Here is a 23246-nt window from a genome sequence, read left to right on the forward strand (position 1 = left end):
CTATAAAGCAGCCCAAAAGGCGTGTTCAGAAGAAAGAGTGCAGTACACAATAACACAGGGTGGCATGTTTCACGGTCCCAACAACTCTGTGACATGTTGTGAGCTCTGCGAATGTCTATGGGGGTGCTGAAGCAAAGGCGCTTGAAGTGTGTGCTTGTCAGAGCAGCGGCAGCAGAGTAGCTAGCGAGCTGGGAATCTTCTCACTTGCCGTGAACTAACTTCCACCAAAACTCTACTGAAGTAGGAGTCACAGGCATTTGTGCCCCCCTGAAAATCAAGCCCATTGCTCAAAGTCTGGATTTAGGTGCCCAGCTTCTGGCAGGGGAATTTGAGTTTGTATAAGGCGGGGATACTGCTCTTTACCTAGGCCATAAGAGTATGGGGAGCGTTTGGTTATGCCACTTCTGAAGAGCACCTCAGTCCTCATCCTTCACTTGGCATGAACTGGGCTGCTGGGGAACAACGGGAAGGAACAATCAGGTTACACTGCTATACGGCTCCACCCCAGAGCAGGCCCAGCCCAGCATAATAATTGAGTTACTTTCCCTCCGCCATGGTGCTTTCCTGGAGGTAAGGCATGAGACTAGAGGGACTTAATGCCTGGTAAATTCAGTACTCTGGAGACAATCCCTAGATTGTCCTTCTCCCAAAATATGTACTCCCCTCTTTAACTAACTTCTGAGGGATTGGGGAGAGGGAAGAAGGAGAAGGCTGTACACACAGGCCTGATTCTGCACTGACTTTGCAGCCCTTGATATTACGGAAAGCCCACACACACAGACTCGAGTGCTGAATATTCCTGGGCAGCCCTTCCCCTTGCTGGGAGCAGGAGAGGCTGGGGTAGGAATCACTATGCTGGTCTATCCATCTCTCCTACGAACTTTGGTAGAGTATTAAGGATTTAACTCTTCAATGGCACCTGCAGCAGCACTTGGGGGTGGAAACTGTAGTTTCAGCATAGCTTCTTCATCACGCTCAACCCAGGATAGCTTTCAGGGTGGTGCTGGCAGCAATCGTCCAGCAGAAATCCTACTCGTAGTATAAAGACAGGGATGTCCGTGAAGTGACATTAGGACAAAACAGGGGTGAGATCAGACTCTGGCCCCCTGAGTATGGCGTCCTTGAGCGGTGCAGGGATCCCCGGTTCTGTCTGAAGCAGCAGGTCAGTTCCCCCGGGGGTCCTTTTTTATCTATGCAGCTCCTTCTCCGCTGCTTGTCAGGCAGGGCCAGCAATATAACCCAACATCTTGCAGAGCCATAAAATGGAAAACAGGCAAGCCATCAGAAAAGTAGCAGCTGTTTTACACCACCACAAAACAAAATCATCATACACTAAAAACTAGATTTAGCAGCTTAAAAGAGCTGCTAACACAAAATTAGCTGGAGACAAGAGTGTGTTTTTGTAAGTGACATAGCTTCACTCAAACCCCCTAATTCATGTAAAAAAAACTTAGAAAAAACATTAAGTGCCTGATGGTTTTGGAAAGCAGAGGAGCTTTCAGCCATTCAGCTCCTGTTTGAAAGAATGCACAGATTTATAACATCTCCCCCCCACCCTTTTATGAATTTTAAATAAGCATTGTGTCAAAACTGCCACTTCTTAAATAACAATGGTGCTGCAGTCCTCCAGACTGAAGAGACACCAGCTTTTACAGGCAAGTTGGCTATATTTATTGTAGCTTGAGAGTCAGCGCAAGGCAGCCCAAACTTTTGCTACACATGCAATGTAACCATGAGGTATTGGGATCATTAAAGGCACTTGTAAGCGTGTGCAGATGCACGCACAGACACGTCAGAGTGGGTGTGTGTCTGCACAAGGTTTCTCTTCTCTGTTTCTCTTCCTGTGAGCTGCCCTGAGCCTTTTGATACATCAATATGATACATCAATATGATGTATCAATATATATCAATTGTATCAATATGATACATCAATCAATCAATAGCAATAAATCAATCAATCAAGATGTGAAGCCCACATCCAGCTTTGAGAGTGATTGTCTTACATTTATGAACCTGGATACACTTAGGGCCTAAGTGAGCTTATAGCATGAACAACTTATAGTGGCCTAAATAGCTGTCCCAAGGGTTATCCCATTAGCCCAGGATGAGCTGAATTCAGCATGCTCCATCTACATCCTCTCATTTACCCAGCGTGGCCTCTGTATGTTTCTCATACTGGAGGTGCTTGGGGAAGGATGAAGACAGAGGTTTCTTCGACACGGACAACACATAGCTAGCTTTCTGTTTGCACTGTGCTGGCAGAGTGGCACACAAGGCATGGAGCAGGGCAGATGATCTATAACTATGATGCCAGAAAGTGCTCATTACTGGTTATGTACATTTAAATTAGCTGGGTTTACACCAGCCTGAGATGGGAAGCTAGTTTCTTCCCTCTGTGTTGCTAACTGGAGTCTAGGTTCTTTACCCCTCTGCAGGTGCATCTACATGTTCATTAATGCACTGTAATTATGGTGCATTAAGTTTAGTCCCTGTAATCACAGGTACTACTACTACTTCTACTGCACATCAGGACTAGTGCACCCTTTTTCAGCGATGGTTGTGTGTAGTAGACAAATTCTACTGAACATTAGTACGGGGGTTTTTTGTACCACATCAATGTGCAGTAGAATTAGACCAGCTGTTCGTGTCTTGTGTAGACATGCCGTGCTTCAGTTTGTCTGGCTGTGAAATGGGGATAGCACTCCCATATAATCTCAATGGTTGTTCTGCAGGTAAGGCATATAAATATCTTGGAAAGCAGTCCTGTGTAGTTCTGTGATCCTGATGACATAGCAGTATGTCGCTTGCCTTAGTAAGTCCAGGTAGTTTCCAGGGGAAGTTACTTTCTTTCCCTGTCCTGCATTGCAATGTGTGGTCACTGTGTTCTGTAAAACAGGTGCCATGTTCCACCGTACAGGTGGCTCCAGGAAGCAAACTCTTGAATCTAAGTCTGACGCTACCTGCAGCTTTCCCATTGGCTTCAATAGTATCTGTGCACGAATCACGAGCATGTGCACGAATCACGAGCATGAGACTGGCTTTGTCTCGTAGGTCCCAATTTTGCAATTCGGTGCAAGCAGACAAACAGCGATGCTCCTACAGAGTCCCACTGTGTTACATACATTGAAAACATAGCACTACAAAGCCCCTTGAGATTCTTCAAGAAAAAATATGAATCTTTAACATGGCTTAATATGTTCCCAACTGAGTGCCTAAAGTTGCTCTCTTCAATCCCTTCTGAATAAGAGTGGCCTGATTTTCAGAGGCATTTTGTTTATGTACAATAATTGGGAACTTAAATATGAATTTAGGAGTGTAAGTTTAGGTGTCTAGGTTTGAGAAGGTTGCAAACTTTTGGAGAAGGTTAGGGCCAAGGCACACAAAGAAGTTAGCATGGGGCAAAATTCAGGTGATCTCACAGGCTGTCAGCTCCTCCCTGGGGAGAGCGGGCAGGGGTGGGAGGATGTTCAGGGGGGCTGGGGGAGCAGGCAGGGGCTGGGATCTGGTGGGGGTCCCCCCTTGGTCTCCTCCCCCCTCCTCCATCCCCTGCCCCCTACTTACCGGCACAGAGTCGGTCCCTGCGGTGGCAAATCTCCGAATCTCCTCCAAATCTTTCTGAATCAATTCAGACCTTTTTATTGGTCTCCTGATTCGATTCAGATTCAGAGATTCGGTCACCAAATTGGGCTGAATCTCCTCCGAATTGAATCAGGACCTGAAGCTTCGCACAGCTGACTACAGCTCTGTACTACAGATTGGGAACCGCTGGTTTAGATAGTCCCTGCTGCTGCTGTTAACATTCAGGGTGTGAACATCAGCTCTAAAACCTACAGCAAGGCTGCAAAAAGCCATGCAGCCTCTGCAAGCCCCTCTCCAGACTTTTAAAGTGCCTCAGGGGAAAACCAGGAGCAATGGTCATAAACTCCTAGAAGAAGGTTTCAGACTGGATATAAGGAAAAACTTCTTCACAGTTTGTATGACCCGACTTTGGAACGGACTCCTGGGTGGGCAGGGGGGGCCAGCACCTACCCTGATCTTCAAAAGGAGACTGGACAGACACCTTGCTGGGGTTATTTGACCTCAGCAGTCTGTTCTGCCCAGAGCAGGGGGGCTGGCCCTGATGATCTCACAAGGTCCCTTCCAGCCCTAAATGTCTGTGAATCTGTGAATCACTGCTACAGCCCAGAGAGAACGAACTGGGGACCTAAAAGCAAGTGAGGCACAGCGCTCAGCCGAGAGACTGCCTCTGCAGATCCGATGGATGGGTCTAAATGACCTGCAAAGACATTCTCGGAGCCCTGGGCCACCACATTAAGAGCCAAGACACCACTAGCACTTCTGAAGTAGTTATTAGTGACTGAAGTAGCACTTGTCAACTGCGACTTCAGTTTCAAGTAATGGTTTAACAGCGTCAACTTGAAGAAAGGTTATATCTCTCTGTGTCTGGTGTGTGGCTGACACTTAAAGGAAATAATTGGTAGATATAGAGCAGGGGCAGGTGCCAGTGGTGGAACAGAAGAGGTGGTTGGAAACTTGGAAAAAAACTTCAATGCTATTGTGTGAAACAAGAGCCAGGAATCCCTCCTAAGCTGCCGCATAAAAGGCATGAACAACCTGTAATCCAATCTCCGAGAAAGAGCTCTGTTCTTTCACCCATGAGCTATGCTGCTGTGACATTTTAAGTCATCTACAGTTGCAGCTTGCAGCTCTGTCCTAACAAGAGGGCAGAAAAAAGGTGGTGCCTTGCACTTCTTGGCGGTGTCTCTGGAGAACACATGGCATGCAATCTCCAGCCAGTTTTTGGCTCCAGTTTGGGAGTACCCAGGAGAAAGTGTGCATGAGGAAAGAAGGGGAAGAAAAGGAGGTTGGAATCAGGTGATCAATCTCATTTTACCTGTTGCTCTGTTGCGGGACACTAAAGCAGCCGACTTAGCGTGCAAATCCAGCAGCTGCTGGGCTGTCATCGCTTTCCAATTAGCTGTATGTGATTTGGGTAGGTGCTGATGGCTTGTGTCGGCAGGTGAGAGGGGCGTCTGAAGGGGAGGTTGCCTGCCACGGGGAGGAGGAGCATGCGTAAGGGGGCCTTTTTCCCCCTCCATGGTGTCCCCTTGAATGATGCTGCCTTGCCAGAATAAAAGTACTACCTTTATTTACTGGGGTGAGGGACAGATCCTGCTCCTGGTACACCTGATTGTAGGCTTAGTATCACTAGAGTGGTGTTACTGCAGCGTGGCTAAGGCCAGCTGGACTGCTTTACCCCTACATCTTTACACTGATTGTACACAGATAAAATTCTAGTCAAATCAGCAGCTTGAACTCATGAAGCTTAAATCAACCAAGCCTAGAGACTGTTACTGTGTCTCTTATTAATAACAGCTCTTTCTATCCTCCCCAACAGCCTTCCAAAGCACTTTGTCAGGCTGTATTATTTAGTACTTGCATTGTAATAGCTCCTAGGAGCCAAATTTGCAAAAGTTTCATTTTTGTCATGTTCTTCTTCTGATAATAGTTTGGTATCCATGGGGAGAGATAGGAAACACAGGCCAAGATTTTTGCATGGACGGGAGAGAGATCTGAAGCACACAGCTAGATCTGAGAGTCACTGTCATTAAGAGGACTTAGGCAACTGGTAGGGGGTACATGGGGTGCACGTGCCCCCCCCAAAGGGGCCGGTGTCCCCCCGACAGCCAACTCTGATGCTGTCAGTAGGGCTGGTGCCATCAGCAGCTTCTGCAGGTGCCTCCCCCCCTCCCCCCAGCTTCAGGGGGCACCAGTCGCTCATGAAGGAGGATAGCTGAATTTGAGCAGAGGAGGTCCCCCAGGAGAGGAGGAAGGGATGAAGAATATAGCCCTGTGGGACACAAGTGTTGGAAGGGGTGAGAAGTTTCCTTGAAATGAAATGCTAAAAAAAGTAGATCACAGCAGGTGGCATGGAAAAACGCTGAGAAGTTGAGGAGCTTCTGAGCTCTGGACTCAGTTTTCCAACTTCAGTGAAAAGTTAAGTTGCTCAGCTTTGCATTTGGCTATTCAAACACTCATATAAAGTGCCTGAAGTTGGCCACTTGAGGGTTGTCGAACTCATCAATGCTGCAGTTGTAGGAAAACCAAAACTAGTAGTTGCTTGGAGATCTCTCTTATCTTTGAGAGCATTTACTATGCAATGAGAAAAAAGGTCTTTTTTCCTGCAGTGCCCACAAAGTGTTTTAACTACCATACAATAGGATAGGTGTTGTTTGAATAACTTTTCAGCTTTTCTCTTGAAACTGGCTCACTAGAGGCAGAGACAGGAGCCATATGCAGTCCCAGGAAGAAGACAAGCCAGGAAAAGACCACAGCAGGAGGGCCTCTGCCTTGCAAGGGAGCAGCTCTGGGTTCTGGACCTGTCTCCCAAAGATGTTTCTGCATCTTGCGTTTAACAGTCCTTAGATAAACTAGATATACAGACAGCAATAAGGTGTTGTCTGCTGTACTCTAGGTAGGCTGATCTCAGGTCCCCCCTTCTCCAGGGCTGCATGCTTCTTACAGAGCCGAACGCCTTTTTGGCTTGCTCTTTCCCTGGAGACTCATTTGCTTTTCCCACTCTTGGATGCTCAGTAAGCTAACTGCAAGAGGAGAGTTGAAGGATGCTTTAGGCAATAGGTAGCCTAGGGCTTAGTACCTCCAGCACTTTACTAAAAATCCAAGGATCCAGGTTCAAATCCTGTAAGCAGAAGGGGCTGAGAGATGGATTTTCCCATTCCCTGGCCAAATGCCCAGCCACCAGGCTTTTGGGCTAAAAGGTGGGAGGGTGCTCCTTTTCCTTCTTCTTCCTCCAAGTTACTAGTCAACTAGGGGAAGTTGCCCACATGTCAGGAAGCTACGTGCTTACCCAAGTGATCCTGACCTGCCACAAAGCGTGAACAAACAGAGCAGAGCCTTCTGTGTATGTGCAAAAGGGCCAACATAGCTAAAACCTGCATAAATGCCAAAAACGACAGCTCTATTTGGATGCATACAAAAAATACTCGGGCATATAAGGGTCAAATTCCCCAGACTTTGGGGTTAAGGATATGGATTCAATGTATAGCCTAGGCTCAGCTCTTGAAATACGTATATATGTCTTGAAAAGGAACCTTGAACTGGCCATGGTAGACCTCCAGCATCTTTGTTCTGCCATCCTCTGAGATCTTTGCCAACCCTACCTTATCTACAGATCTAAGAACATTTTTACAGGGCCCCATAAGAGTGGTTTCCATTCACCCATTAGTTCTACCAGCCAGCTAATAATGAGAAAGAAACATTGTTTGAGCCTTCCCAAGGACAAAGCAAAGCAAAAGGAGCATCAAACCATTTGGGGACTAAGCATCTTCACGCCAGAAGACAAATCAAGCCACTGACAAAGCTGTCGTGGGTACTCAACAGATTGAATCGCATGCCTTTTACATCAGGGTTATGCAGACAAAGAGCTGTGTCACAAACAAGACACTCACCTGAAGTCAATGAAGTCTTCAGTCTGGTGGATGTTGGGTGTATCTGAAAGACAGTAGGACAAACTGGTATGGTAATATTCAATGACAGTCATTTTGCCACAACCGCTATAGCGAAGACAGTGTCTGACCCAAAGAGTCCTACCAAACCAACTTTATCTAAACCCTCCATAATAAGTGCATTGTCATATAGGGAGGCCATTATGGATGCTTGAAGCAGAGTGACAGCTTAATTCCTCGAAATGGTAACATCACTACTTGGGAGTACAAGGAATTTTACACCTCACATTTCGGAGAAAAGAATTTGACACGAGTAATGAGTATGTCATTAATAGGTAAAGAAAAAAACTCAAGAAGAAAAATCAAACTACAGAGAAATGCTGAAGCTGCTTATATTTTGGTGGAGGATACTTGCCAGACATGTCAGCTGATAGCATCCATAGAACTGGAAGACTGAAAATTAACTGCATTGCAACAAACAGAGATTTCACAACTGAAAGCAGCACACTGACATTTATATTAGCTCAGTTTGACATGACCTGATGGGTTGGGATTGGATGAAGAGAAACTGTCTGCAGCATCCACCCACCTCCCTTTGCTGGAGCTCCTGACTCTTCCTATAACGTGCGACTTTCAGACCTGCCCGGTGTGGGTAATAGATCATGTGAAAAAACATTGCCATTTTCAGCACTAGCTTCTGCAGGAGTGCTTGGAGTTTCCAGACCAGGTTAACGCTGAAGCCTGCACATCTGTTCACAGAAACGATAAAATGAATACAAGAGGTGTGCATTGATTTTTAGAGAATGGGCTACTGGGACCTACTGTCAGTCACAATCAAGGAGTACTTAGCAAAGCTGACTGGTGGAGGTACAGAAGTGACTTTGGACCCTTTTATTTTCCCTGGACCTGGGGTGTGCTGTGGCTCTTGGTCAAGTTAAGTAGCCTGGCAAACTCAGTCAGCAAAGGACATGGACACAGCAGTGCTGCCTCCATCACTCTGCTGTCCTGTGTACCTTAGCACCAAGCAAAAGGATCCTTTTAACATAGCCAGACAAGTTCAGTGCCCGCGGCCTTTGCACTACTCCGGGTGTGTACTGTTGTGGCGTTTCTCTCCTGTGCGCCACTTGTCTGATGAGAGGCACTAAACTGAGAAGTGGCTCATTTCTCGCAGACAACTAGAATGTGCTAACTGTCATACTTAGTAAGCACTCAGGTGTTGAGATTGTCGAGAGAGAAAGCACTGGGCCTTTATTAACTGCATAAGCAGTCAGATCAGTCTGAGTCTGCTCAGTCTGCATCTGCTTAGTCTCTTGGAAACACATAGTTCACGCTGGGCAGTGCTCAGACGCGTAACGCAGGTATTGCCATTGTGCCTCAAGTACTAACATCACATCATCAACGTTGCATAATCACAACTACACTGGTTACCTTGATCGCTGACTTCCGAGCTATAGTTCATCCAAATCCTTGGAAAATCTAATATTATGCAAGTCATTAGTACCCAGTGCCCTAGCATTAAGTACAGCAGCAACATTAGATAGATAGATAGATATAGATAGATATATATTAAAACAACAGTTGGAATTCTTTCCTTGACCATTTTCACCATAGAAAAGCCCTGAGAAAAGCATGAAAGCAAAAGGCTGCCTGGGTCAAAGAAATTGTTCACGGCTGGCTACAGTGCGGTATTTTGTTTCAGACACACTAAATAGCCTCATGCATCAAAAGAGAGGAAGAAGTGGAATATGCAAGGCACACTGGCCACAGCAGTGGACAAATCTATCGCCTTTTACATGGTCAGTGATGCTCGTTTCCCTCTCCGAATGAAGTCCTGCCTGTGGCACCATATGAAATGTAGAGTCCCGCAGTCATGCATTTGATTCCCTGGTTTATTGGGTGGCTGCAGGCAGCACATATTGAGGACAAGTGAAGTGGCACATCCTGTCTTTGGAAAAGGGTCAGTCAGCTGCACAGCAGTTTGTGCCCTTAGCAGGTGCTTCAATGTCAAAGGTATTAAAGCTCCTTATTTTCAGCTCTCTGCTGGGTGCAGTCTGGCTTGTTCCCCTGCCACCCCCCGATTAAGTTTATAGTCATTGACTACTAGCTGGCCTAAGAGTTGAGCTGTCAAGCTAAGTGCACAGCCAGCAGCAAAAATCCTTCCAGCTGGAAACATAAAGGTTTTAAGGGTGGCCACATGCTTTGGCTCTGTACCCTACACACACACTATATTGTCCTGCTTTGGTGGACTTTTATCTATCCACATAGAAAGAAACATAAAAAACCCAAAATCAACTCAGGGCCAAACCTTACTAGCAGGTCCAGCAGTTCAACTCAGATCTCACTTGGGTCACGCACAAATATCTCAACTGCCAGCAAAATTTGGCCCTGGATGTAAGGTCTCTTCCGATTTTTCAGACCGAGTGTTCACACCACTGGCTAGAGTTAATAGGAGCTCTGAGTGCTCAGCCCCCTGACAAGCAAGCTGCCTACATACATTAATAAGTATTAAGGTGTACAATATGCAACATTTAAACCATTATGTTTTTCACAAACACTTTAAGTGTCCCTCTAGTAATCTTCACAGCATCTCAGATAAGTAGGTGATTAAATGTCATTATCCCACTGATGGAAACAGGATGGTAAATGACTTGCACAAGTCCCTAACAAAAGTCAGTAGCGGAGCCAGTGGTAGGCCTCACAGGTCACTGTCTCTCAATCCACCAGCAGCTTCAGAAAATATCATTTAATGTTACGTTTTCCTCTCTACCTCCTTTCCTCGCCCTCACAGCCATTGACATAATTACATGTTCTGTAAGGCAACCCCTTTTCTAATAAACTCAGAAAACCTCCCCCCTCTTCCATGGGCTCGTGATGATATACATATAACTTTAGAAAGGGACACTCATTACTGTAGTCATTATAATATGTAAGAATTTCACAGCCATTCAGGTTTTGGGTTTTTTTTAACTGTCATGTTGCTGCTTCCAGTCTCCCACAGTAGCCAGGAGCAGAGATAAAGCAGAGATCTCTTCGTGTCTGAATAGTGGCATCTAAGTGCAATTCTCCAGAGATGGGTTTGAGTCTGTAGTCTGTCCCAGGACTATGTAGCTCAGTAGGCTAATGTGTTTAAGACCCACTAGCCAAAAGCATACGTGGGAGCGAATGGGATGGACATTGATTCCCTTGCAGCCAGGTACTTCCTTACACCTGGGTTGATGGAGGAGAGCCCCCAATGGCTAGATGCAGACATTCAAAAAGCCCGAGGTGGAATCAATCTAAGTGAAGCGGTTTTTCTGTGAGTGGTGTAGTTTACATCAGTAGCAAACCGAACACACGTTTGCCCTTTGGTGGGAAAGAGCTGAGGACAAATCTTTGAGCAGGTTCCACCATTTTTAAACCAGTCGACATGTTCCAAACTTCTGCTCTGTTACAGATAAAGACCAGTTTCTGGTCACTTATACTGGTTAAAGTGTAATGTCTGTACCCGGCCAACATGAGACAAGAGCAGGGCTCAGTCTCATGGTTTGGGATCCTTAGCTGTTCTCCCACCGTCCTGTCTACATTGAAGACACTGACATTTAGGACCAGCCTGGGTGGTCACATATTGTGTACGACCAGCACGGGAGATTTGGGGCAGACAGATGCATTTAACTTGCCCATGCTGGACTTTGACAAGGACATTGGCTGTATGCCCCTGCTCTTCCAGTGCATGTTGGAGCTACCACTGGGTAGATAAAGGCCTGGGAGTGACCCAGTGATACCACTGCCTACGTGTGTCCAGATCATTCATGTTTGCACTACCTGAGGTTGGCATTGGGACAGCTGCCATGCTACTGGCCCTACTCTTGCTGCCTTTACCATTACCTTTTACTTTATCCTGGGTTCGGATACACCACTGAAAGGACAACGCAAACCGGGATTCACCAGAAAGCAGGAAGGCCTCCAAGAGATCAGCTTCCACAACAAGGCCTACAACCAAGCAGGCTTTGCATAGTGTTGCCCTTGCTCATTGCCACTTCATGCAGCTCACAGCATTATGGCACCACTGGAAGATGGTATTTGTAGTGACACAGTGTCTCTGCTCACCAGCCTGAGACAACTCACTATTCCCGAGTGAGGACTCCCACTTACGGATGGTCTACCCCAAAATCTGCAGCACTTGCTTTCTCCCTTGATTTCCCATTCAAGAATCTACCTGGTCTAGCCCAGCTTCACTTGCAAAACATGAGGGGATCACAACTGTGTGATCCCCTGCATGTAATGCAGCAGCATGCCAAGCAAATACATTTTCTACGGCCCTCCTGAGGAAAACTTGAGCACGACAGCTTCAAGCTACCGTGTGTTTTTGCCTGGGCTCCCTGCGGGGAACCTGTGGAGAGTATTGGCTGGTCTCTGCGTGGCACAGCAGTACGTTCATCCAGTTCATTTCCCACATTCAGATCGGAGAAGGATAACGATTATGATAACGCTCTCCCATCCTGGGGCCGCTCATGAAATCAAATGGGAAGGGCTTGGTGGAGATTTGTAATGTGCTGTGTTCCAGTTGGCTTGGAAACAAGTTAAACAAGCATGGAAGAGACATTTTATTACAGAGCCCCATGACACTCCCAACACACTTTCAGAAGAAAGTTGAAAGGACAAATGTGAGAGACTCCTATTATGGGACAAATATGAGCAGAGTGGCCTGGATAAGTCTATATCATTATAACTCTATTCTGCCCCTGGTAAAGCCACATCTGGGGTGCTATGTTCAGTTTTGGGCCCCCCAGTACAGAAAGGATGTGGACAAATTGGAGCGAGTCCAGTGGAGGGCGACAGAAATGGTTTGGGGGCTGGGGGACATGATGTATGAGGAGAGGCTGAGGGAACTGGGCTTATTTAGTTTAGAGAAAGGGGTGATTTAGACTGAGAGCGGATTTAATTACAGCCTTTAACTGCCTGAAGAGTGGTTGCAAAGAGGATGGAGGTGGACTGTTCTCAGTGGGAGCAGATGAGAGAACAAGGAGCAATGGGCTCAAGTTGCATCAAGGGAAGTTTAGGTTAGATATTAGGAAGAATGTTCTCACTAGGAGGGTAGTAAAACATTGGAGCAGGTTACCCAGAGAAGGTGTGGACTCTCCATCCCTGGAGGTTTTTAAGACCCAGCTAGATGAAGCCTTGCCTGGGATGATGGAGTTGGGACTGGTCCTGCTTTGAGCAGAGGGTTGGACTAGATTTGGCCTCCTGAGCTCCCTGCCAACCCAACCCTCACTTTCTATGATTCTAACTCACTTTTCAAATTTTTTTAATATATATTTTACTGGAATGGAGGTCGCTTGTATGTGGCAGCTCATAGACTAGCAAGAGAGCAAGCAGCCTTCCTTCCCTTGCACAGCTGTGCTAGGCTCAGTGGCAGTCCTCTTGCTCAGAGATTTCTCTGCCTCTTATGAATATGTCTCCGAAAAAGAAGATGGGACACTAGTTTCCACTCCACCAGCCAGTAGATTGGGGCCTGCATAGTTGGTGGGAGAAACCTGATGTATCCTAACACCTGTAGCCATTCACATACCCCTGGCAGCCGTGGCTGTTGGTGCTTCTATTTTGGTGTTACTCTTTTAGTGTGAATCAGATGCTAGGCAAGAGGCGATAAAACACATGTGAAACCTCTCATTCCTAGAAGGTAGACTCCCATGTCATGGTTCATGGTTGCTCCCCGTGCCATATCATTCCTGTTGATTAACACTGGGCCTACCCTGGCAACTCTCACTAGGCAAAAAAGGATTCAAATATTGGCCCATCCTTGTCTTGGCCTAATCAATACAATGGAACTATAGAAGTTAACAAAAGTTAAAAAATACTGAAGAAAACCGGTAAGCGAGAAAGTTGCCATCGTCTTGGCCAATGTTAGAGATGGGCTGGGGCCATTTGCTTCAATGGCTGGGGCCACTGGAGCAAAAATCTTGAATCTCTGCAATTTTAGTGAAAGCTAAGGCTGTCTAGCTGAGTGGTGTAACAGCCTCACATCCTCAGTGGAGTGAGGGGGATGTTCAATGGACAAACTGATCTTCTCAAAAGAACAGAGACTTGATTCATTTTTCTGGGAGAAGCTCCGAGGACTTTTATTTAATCCAGCTGACTTTTTCCTTCTCTGGCTGGCATTGACATATACTGTATCACTATATAAATAGTATTGATGTACTGGTACAATAAATAGTATCGATGTGTAGGCAAACGCAGAACTAAATCAACCCTGATTTCTCTCATATCTTTCCTGCCTCCAATTCTCAAGCCAGATGCTTTTAATCCAAAGAAACTCCTTTCTGAATTACAAATAAGAATCTGGGTTTTGGGCGTCATGGTTAGGGGGTGAGGTTTGATGGGAAAGGGGAGTCTGCTCCTCAATTGACAGGTAGTATTTTAGGAGGGGGCATTGCTCTAGCATTGCAAAATCTATGCCAGCATCTGCCATTCCCAGAAATTCACTCCAGGAACTCTGCAAAGAACGGGGAGTGAGGGGTGGTGCAGGTGGCTTGCGAGAAGTATATGGTATGATTGGCAGAATTACAGTCTTCCCTCTTGGGGGCCACCAGTAGGTAAGGCAGGGCCATAGTTTAATTTGATCCACTGGTATCCTCTTAAAAATAATCAAATCACTGAGGATCTGGGACTAGCTCAGGTGTCTTCATCTGTGTTAAGGTTTAAGATGCTCTGAGACGTAATCTAAACAATTTGTCATCCCTTCCCCCCCTATTTCTAGAAAGGATAATTAATGCTATAAAATACAGTAGGCATGGTGCACCTCCTCTCCCACCCCCACAATGTCAGGGGCCCATCTCAAGGTCGATGATTGAAATGCTCTGATGCTGTCAAGTCGGCTCTTGTGTTGGCTGCCTGGATTTTACTCACAGAGCATTTTTGAAGGCAATGTCTGAAAGTCCTTCACTCGTTAGCTTACAAAAAGGGATATAATTACCCATCCAAACTGTACCATGTTTCATTTGCTACTAACCTTCCAATTCACCCAGGTAGGTGGCGATGATGGTGAATTTGCTAACTGGTGATTACCAAATTAGTTGCATGATAAACCTTTTTCAACACACTTTTTTGCAAAAATAAAATGAGTAATGAGTTGATCTTTTCCTCCAACATGCTGCAATTTTTATTAATTTAACTTAAGCCAATTTATTACGAGCAAGCGGGACCGAGAACAAGAGAGCGCTGGTGTGCTTCTGCACTCGTGCTGCAAAGGAGACAGCTTTGAAAAGCAAATTGAGAAAAATTCCTGGATGTAGTTATATTTTAAAATCCACATTAATTATAGATCTACTTATTCTTCGAAAAGACAGGAGCTGCGGCGGGGCTGGGGGAGGGAGGGGGTCATGTATAAATTGTCTCCCAAGGACCCTACTGAAATTTCCATAACATTCACCATATGACACTGATGTGTGAAAATTGACATGAAGATTTGAAAATTGGGACTGAGGGAGACCAAGCATAAAATAACTTCAATTTTGCGCTCTCTCTGTCTCTCAGAGGAATAGTGCGGCAGACTGACCAACACAACACAAACAAGCGAAGGGGAGAGAAAAAAAATATTCAGGGAGAAGGATAGGAGTTATTAAAGAGAAAACACACTCCTCACTCACAGAGAGAAAGGATGATCAATGGATTTAGTCACAGAGAAATTCAAGCAGAAAATTGCTGCTGTTTTTTATCTGAGAGGCAGAAAGTTTAACCAAACCAGAATTCTCCCAACTCTCTGCGAGGCGAGCGGGGAGGGCAGCGACTACCTGTCTTCCGGACCAGCAGGGGAGAGGCATATGCATGGACTTTACAATTGTAGGAGGCCCAGCCAATTGCTGGATAAAGTCCTCACCTCCAAAAGTCCTTAATTCTGGTAGATTTTATAATAGCAGTTTTCATTTTTCAAACCTCATAGTCTACACACCAGTCTCAGAGGAGAGAGTTCCTTGCAAGCGAAATCTTTGTATTGTCCCCCTTGGCCACAGACAGGCTGGACTTGGACAAAGCCAGTTTATTTGACTATCCGGGCCCTGACGTGAGTTGCTTCCCTGCTTTGACACTTTATCCCAGTATGCGTACCTTAGATATTGCATGTCACCTGAATCCACCTGCCCAAACTGAGGGCCTATCCCCGCTGCAGAAAGAGGATCAGGACCTTGACTGAAGGAGGGTTAGAAAGGAAATAAATAAATGAAAGATCAGAATTTCTGAAGAACAATTTGGGATGGATCAACTACCTTGGTAGCTCTGAGCTGACTAAATGATACCCCATTGAATGGAAAGCAGAAAACCTGTCCCACCATCACTAAAGCTGAGAGCCAAGCATGCAGAAGAATCCCTAGTGTCCCCGGAGGCCGAGAAGCCATCATCCAGGGCACTACAAAACACAGTGACACACCCAAAAACTAACCTGGAAACACTTTATGAAGAAACTTCTGTAGATCCCTTTTCAGCCAAGCTTTTGACTGCTGGATGTTGTCCCTTGTTTACTGTTGCCTGGGGTTAGCCCTTGTCCCCTCCAATTGCGGGATAACTGGGCAAAGAGAAGAGTTGGAGATTAGATCCCTGAAGTAGGGAGTCAGTGGAGGCATTTATTTCAAGTCCATCTGCCCCCGAGGGAAATGGTCACTTAAACAAATATTCTGGCAGAAAATGGCTCAGGCCCCTGACATTAGCACTCAGGGTCAAATCTCACCAGGGCTTACTCAGCCCTGCTTCTTTTTGTCTCAGGTACCGTGCAGTAAATCAAGTGGAGGGTTTTCTAATGAAACTCTAAAACCTAAGATCCTGCCGGCTCTAAATGGACATTACTGGTCCTCTGATTTTCTTATCCTAGGGCATTTCTCCTCCTGATGCTATTGTCCATTTTATGGAGTACCAGTTCATTGCCACCTGCCCATTCCAGAAACAGCTCCACTACAGCTCTTCCTATATGTGCATATGCTTTTGCTTTGGATGAAAGCCACTCTATAGAGGTGCAGTGATGCCATATTTGCTAGCATGCAACACGCCAAGGATTATAATACACACCTTGTTTTTGAAAGGCAGAATGAAAGAAAATAAATGTTTCCCAGAGTTATGGCTATGAATAGCAGGGCCAGAGCCTCATCTTCAGCGGACTCGCCCTCCCCACCTGCTGCTGAAGACTGATGTCTGGCAGTGGATCTATGAAATTGTAAAGCGTCAAACAGTCTCCAAGGTGGTGAAATAGGAGGGCAGAGACTGGGAACAACTAGCAGACAACAAAATTGCCCTAAGAAAGATTTGCTGGATTACCTCCATCAAGACTATTAAAAAGGAGACACAGTCGTTAGCACTGCTGCAGTGAAGAACATCTACTGGCTCCCTCAGCTGCCTGCATAGTAATGCACCAGCATCTGCTCGGTAAGGGATGCAGCCAAAGGAGAATGCTTCAGTTCTGGGCAGAACATCAGTATCCCTGCTTAAATATGCACCCCAGTTTTGGAGGGCTGATTTTTTGGGGAAAGGTGTGTGTTGTATGTGAGAAACTAAGATTTCACCTTTGAAATCAGTAGCCCTCCAGTTATGGTGTCCCCAAGGTCAATTTGAGTAGGGGAAGATATATTATATAGTACTGAGCACTGCACTATCTCACCAGACTATTTTTCTTGGGCTTGTGTGCTTTATTTTATTTCAGTTTGTGGTGCATTAGGTTCCTGATGCTTGCGTATATGATGATCTACAAGACCGAGTGTTCACAAGCTATGGATCTCATTTATTATGAAGTGAAGTATATAATCGTGAAAAATAGCTACAGCTATTCCCTCTTTCTCTAGGGTATCTCCGCACCAGTATGCATGACTGCACACATAGCCAGCACCATAGAAACAAATGGAAAGGAAATGGCAGCACAGTGTTCAAAGCTTCTTTGTACCTGTTGGATGACTTTCATCGGGAAGTGCACTTGATGAAGGGCTCTTTGAAGCATGGGCTTCACAACGATTCAGACATCGTCCTGAAAAGGTTTGTGCAAATAGAAGAAGGAGGGATAAGGGAAAGAGCAGGAAGGAAGAAGAGTTCTCCGTGTTGCAGTCTGAAGGATGCATTTATCAAAAGCACCTTAAGGATTTCCAATAGCAGCAAGAGAAAAATGCCCCCAAATTCACAGGCAAACAGAAAAGCTGCCGTCACTGTCTCTTCATGCTCTGCTGCACATCAAAACAACAGTCCATGAAACATCTTTGCAGGATTGGGGCCATAGTGGTCACTCTAGGCAGGTCGTGGTTACCATGAAATAATAGGGAACGTAGGTTTTGTTCCAATCAGTGGACATAGATATTACAGTTTGTGTAAAGGGTAAAGTCTCTGTTGAAGAGACTATACTTCCAATGAATTCCTGATCTGAAGTAGCACCTACCTCCAAACAAGCCAAACAGCCACAACCACAACTCTGAGGCCTTGCTCTTTGCTGTCTGATTTTGGAACCTAAAGGCTGAAGCTGGCAGCTGTTTCCGAGAGGTCTCCTCAGCCAGGGCGACTAGAAAATGATCTTTTCTTAACAAAATCCAAAATAGTTTCCAAAAAGTCACAATGCATGAGAAATATATGAGATCTGACAATAGTGGGTGCATCTACATGAGACCCTTACTGCACAGTAGCCTAACATTGCACGGTAGTGTGCTTATCAAAAACCATGCCAATATGTTACTGCACAGTGATATTAGGCTACTAAGCAGTGAGCATCACAAAAAAAAGGCGTGTCAGCGCTACTGCGCAATAACTGTAGTTACTGCACATTTAGTTAGTACGTCATTAAGCAAAAGCTAAAGTAAATGCAGAGTAACTACTGTGCATTAATGAATGTGTAGATGTGCCCACTGTAATGATAATGACAATGATAATAATGGTGTAATAGTCCATAGCCCTATCCCCTAAAAAAAAATACCACTTTTCTATGCCTTTTCTGGTACACTCTATTAGCTACAGTTTAGCACTTCCCATCTACAATTAGGAGCTGTCTCCTATTTAAATACCTGCATTTTTGTTTGCAATGCCCAAGCAATCTCAATCCCCTTACACAGCAGTTAGGCTGTTGAGTGCATTGGAAGTTGACTACGGTGAGAGAAACATTTCTTTCCGTGTTTTTCTTATTGCTTTCAAATCACCTGAGGAATTGTTTCAAGGATTCATTTTCCCATGGAAGACTGTCTTCTGTCCTCAGTTTTGCTTTAGTGCTTATGTTTGAAACGTAGTTGAATTTATTACATGTAGATCTCTCCTGACATTTGTGTGATCTTTATGGTTTTTTCCCTGTACAAATGCTAACGTGTGCCAATAATGATAATAAAAGATGATTCTTAAAAGACAATCTTTCCCTGTCTTTTTAATCACAGGGTAAATTGAATTGAATACTTTAGAGCAGACATTTAAAAGGCTCCTGACTGGTTCCATGCAGTTTGGAGATATTCTTTCTGTGAAGATTCAGATTAAAAAAGAAAGGCTCACTTACCTAAAAAAAAAAAAAAGTCTTTAGCAACCCGCTGGGGTATGAGTTGAGGGGGAAAGATAGTTTAAGCATTTCAGAGAAGAATTGGGCACTCATCACAGTTATTAATCATTTTCAGGGCTACTTTTAACTCCAGAGCAAAAGCAGCAAAGAGGTTTGCAAGGTATTCTGAAGATTTTTAAGAAGAAAAGTATTAAACTCAGCAGAAGAAAAAAACCCAGAAACCACCAAGCCCATTAGGTAGCAGGTAATCAGCACCTGGCAACTGGTCTGCATTACAAAGTTGGGAAGTAGATCAGAATTCCCCCTCCACCCTGAGTTTGGAGTTAGATCCATTTAAAGGGAACCACATCCTCCCACAACCCACAGGTGTCTGAAAAGTAAAATGTTACACAAAATCCGTTCACAAGAAAAACAGGGGAAATGTGTCAACACCGGCTGAAACATCTTTGGAATGAAAGACTTTGTTTTCTTGCTTGGCAATCCCGACTTGCCTTTTTTTCTATTGTATTGGAACAAAAATTAAAATCAAAATAAAATGTTGGTCTACTTCATCAACTCTCTTTATGCCACTTATAAATCGCAGGTATGAGCTCATTAAATCTTTGTAATGTTATGTAATCGTTCTGCGTGGAGTATGTGTAGCAATCAAAGATGTCAAAAACCCTGGCACAAAGTGGTAGGGACTTTGAGATGTGGTTGGAGCATTTCCAAACCCTAGCATAGGCAAAGAGACTAAGCAGGATCATGGAAATGAACCTCCTCTTTTTCTCTGGCCGTTGGAGACTTTACACCCAACTTTGAGCTTCCCAATAACAGTTGCAAAGCAGTATGGGAGCAAACAGCACTGACAAAAAGCATTTACTATAAGAAAATGAATCTTTAAGTTGATTCCACTAGAGATTGGAAAGCACTAAGGAAAATCCTGGGATAAATCCTGATCATGCAGTAGTTTAACTCAACTGCAGAACTGCTGTGTAAGGGAACTGAGGCTGCTTGGACAGTGCAAACGAAGATTTTGGTACATACATGGAAGACAGCTCCCATTCTACTGTAAGCTGTAAGTAGCACTGGGATGGATGCTGCTGCTGATTTTCCTTTCTCTCTTGTCTCTTGGGCTGAGCAAAGATTTGGTTTGCTCAACCGCCTACCAACGGGAATGTAAAATTTGTATTCAAGTGTTGTGATTTAAACCAGTCCATGTTACATTTCAACTCCTTGATCACTGGCTAGATTCTTCAATTGTCTAATTGGAATAGAAAAATATTTTTTTCTCCCTGGCTGCTCAGTTTGCTATTTACACTCATCCCCCACTCAGCCCTTCTGCTCCAACCATTTCTCCTTTGATTTTTCCCTTTTGCCTTTCTTCTGGGTGATTGCCTATACCACTTCTCCTGCTCCTGACTGTCACCAGGATGTTGCAGAATGCTCTTCTGTTTTCTCTGTTGTTATATTCACTGTCTTTTCCCCGCTCTTTTAATCTGAGCCCAAGGTGAGATGGACTGAGCGATGATGATGAAGCTTTCAGGATGTTAGAAAGTAAACTGCTGGAAGAGGTCAGCCGGAGCAGAAACCAATAAAGCACAAGAAGGAACATAGATAGGTATGGGCAAAACAATTGGTAAAGATCTGAAATAATCAGGTCAACCCAGGGCTGTGCACAAATGAAAAGATTCACCTCCAAACACCTGGGAAGTTTACCTGACCTGCTTTTCCTTGGTAGGAACATGTCTCTTGCCATGAACTGCTGCTAACAGCTTTACAAGGTGCTTTCATTTGCACATTCCCTGCTTCAAATGCACATCCGACCAGCAGAAGTGGGTGGAATTTTATTTCTCAAATGAAACCAAAATTGAATAATTCCTTCCCTGTCTCATCCACTCCTAATATAAGGTCAGCTTCTAGTAACCTTCTTTACATTAGGTAGCAAACTATGAACCACCAAATAGTGAATGGGACTGCTTTTGGTGTGTGAATTTATGCAACCTTCCATGTACCCCATATCTGTTCAGGGCTTATTTGTACTATGCAGCTTATGGTTTCAAGGGACAGGGAAGATGTTTTCTCAAAAGTGGTTCTCCTTCTGGACCTGAATTCTGGCTTGAAAAAGAGGATTAGAGACATGTAACAACTGGGATAAAGCCTATTTCCAGGATCAGTCCAGAACCAGTTAGGCTTGGGTTGAAATATGCATTGTATGTAGATGAATGATCATAACCTCCCCTAGATATACAAAGCACGCCCTATTGGCTCTCCACTGTGGGCACATGTACACATTCATGAACGTGTTTTTGCTACTGCACATTAAATTTAGTACCTCTAATGCGAGGTTAAAATGCGCATTAGGCTGCCCCAATGCGCAGGAGTGAAAGTGCATGCTTTTTTGGTGACACTTAATGTGCAGTAGCCTCTTTTTACTGCATATTCTCATATTAACACGATTTTTGATGTGACGCTCTAATGCTCAGTAAAATAGGCTATTGCACATTAAAGCACATGTGTGGATGCACCCTGTATTGGCTCCTGTTATCTGATTGCATTTCTCTAGGTGCTATGACACTTCAGGGACAGACGCTGGGTAACAACACGAACACAAGCAAATCTCCATGTATTTGCTCAGCCTTCCAATCCAGCATGCCTTTCTCCTTCTCTGGGAAGGCAGCCAGCCTGGCAGCTGCAGCCTGTGCCACCCCTTGGCAGACCTGCAGGGCACTTTTCTAGGCCTCTGCTAGGGCAGTCTTTATTAAAAAGAAAATTACAATATTAATAGGAAAATGATTTTTTGGTAATGACAAAGGACTCCATCCCTTCAGACTTGGAAGTAGTTATGTATCCAGCCATGCCACTCTCAATATTATCTCAGATGGGTACGTGTTCCCTGGAGGCACATAGGGGATAACCTTCTGTTCTATCTACCTTTGATAGGGTACTGCATGCATGCATATAAATCAATTAACACCGTCAGTTTATGCAAATTTTGTATTTAGATGGCCTGTGGAAATAAATGGAGGTGTTTATGCCTGTCTGGAAAAGAAAACACAGCAACAAGCTCCCCCCACTCCCATGTTGGGAGCAAACAGTCCACTTGCCAGAGAGAAAGCTGGCCTCATTTATCTACTTGGGCTTTCACTATTTTCTATAGGGATGTAGCAGACAGGCTGTGCAGATGAACTAACTCAGTGCAACACACAAAATTCCTTGCAAGACACTGGTTCTTAGGTTTTGCTAATGTATTACTCACGGCAACTTTTCTCGTCTTCATTTTTTTTTTTTTTTTTTGCTATGGATAAGATGATGGGGATGGACAGCCTTATCGATCTGGCGTGGAAGACTTAGCCTGCTTTCACATACCTCTGTCAAATAATTAAAGGGCGAATTTCCACACAGCAGCTAAGGAGTCTGAAGGCACACAATTTGCTGGAGATGTACCAAGGCCTTGGTTCTGCAAATATTTCTGTGGGGTCAGAAAATTGTCAACTGGCATCAACAAAGTTTGGATCACCTGTATATTGCCTAAAGTCACTGTATTCCAGCAGAACCACAAGGTTTAGGTATTTGTGGGTAAGGGTAGGTAAAGGTAAACTTTGTGCATATTCCTTTAGAGGCAGAAATGATGCATTTCAAAGCACTCATGCTCTTTTACTCGCAGAAGCATGAGCAAAAATAAGAACTGAGGCTTTTCAAGAGCCATGATCCTTTGCATACTAATGAAGTGCTTGAATACTGGAGACCACCCAACTGTAGCTTTGTAAATGCAAAGACAGCATTTCCAATGGATGGGACCCTGGGCTTGAAGCCACAAGGCCTGGATCTAACCTAACTCTGCTGCTGACCTGCTATGTGACCTTAGGCATGGCGCTTTGCCTCTTGGGCCATGCACACACAAGTTTGGACGTTTGGTTCCCCAGGGAAATCTAGCAGCGAGACACCTTGTGCCATTGGTAGTTGTCTTTGGGGAACACGTGTGTCCCACACCCTTTGGCATGCAGCAAGTTACCCAAGATGGGGTAGGGGAGGCTAGGGCCAGCACTGCTGTATTTGTCCCCAAGAAGCACGCCCCACCAACTCACTCCCACTCAGTGTGCATCACACCTGTGAAATGAGACAGCGTAGCTGCTTTAGAGAGCCCTTGAGCATTCACCAAAGAACAAGCTTGAGATAGACAGCCTATAAGCCGGCACTGGGACATGCACGGAGAGCCATGCTAAGTGGACTACGCTGCTTCAGCTCCAGGATTTGGTGCATGCTAAGTGTGTGGGGCTTGTTTCTTGGTAGCAGTCCCAAGCATAGCATAGCGACCGTTATGTCCA

At 44.9% G+C, this 23246-nt stretch overlaps 1 long non-coding RNA gene across 1 annotated transcript in view; it reads right to left on the bottom strand.

The window, feature by feature from the left end:
- Positions 1-23246, bottom strand: part of LOC149852097 (uncharacterized) — an 85417-nt gene that overhangs the window by 48189 nt on the left and 13982 nt on the right. Inside the window, exon 3 of the long non-coding RNA XR_016439314.1 lies at positions 7470-7512. This is a non-coding gene — a long non-coding RNA (uncharacterized LOC149852097). The remainder of the gene's footprint in view (positions 1-7469; positions 7513-23246) is intronic.

This window comes from Crocodylus siamensis, chromosome 15, assembly GCF_052110815.1.
Source record: "Crocodylus siamensis isolate JL-2025a chromosome 15, ASM5211081v1, whole genome shotgun sequence".
NCBI classification, from domain to species: domain Eukaryota; kingdom Metazoa; phylum Chordata; order Crocodylia; family Crocodylidae; genus Crocodylus; species Crocodylus siamensis.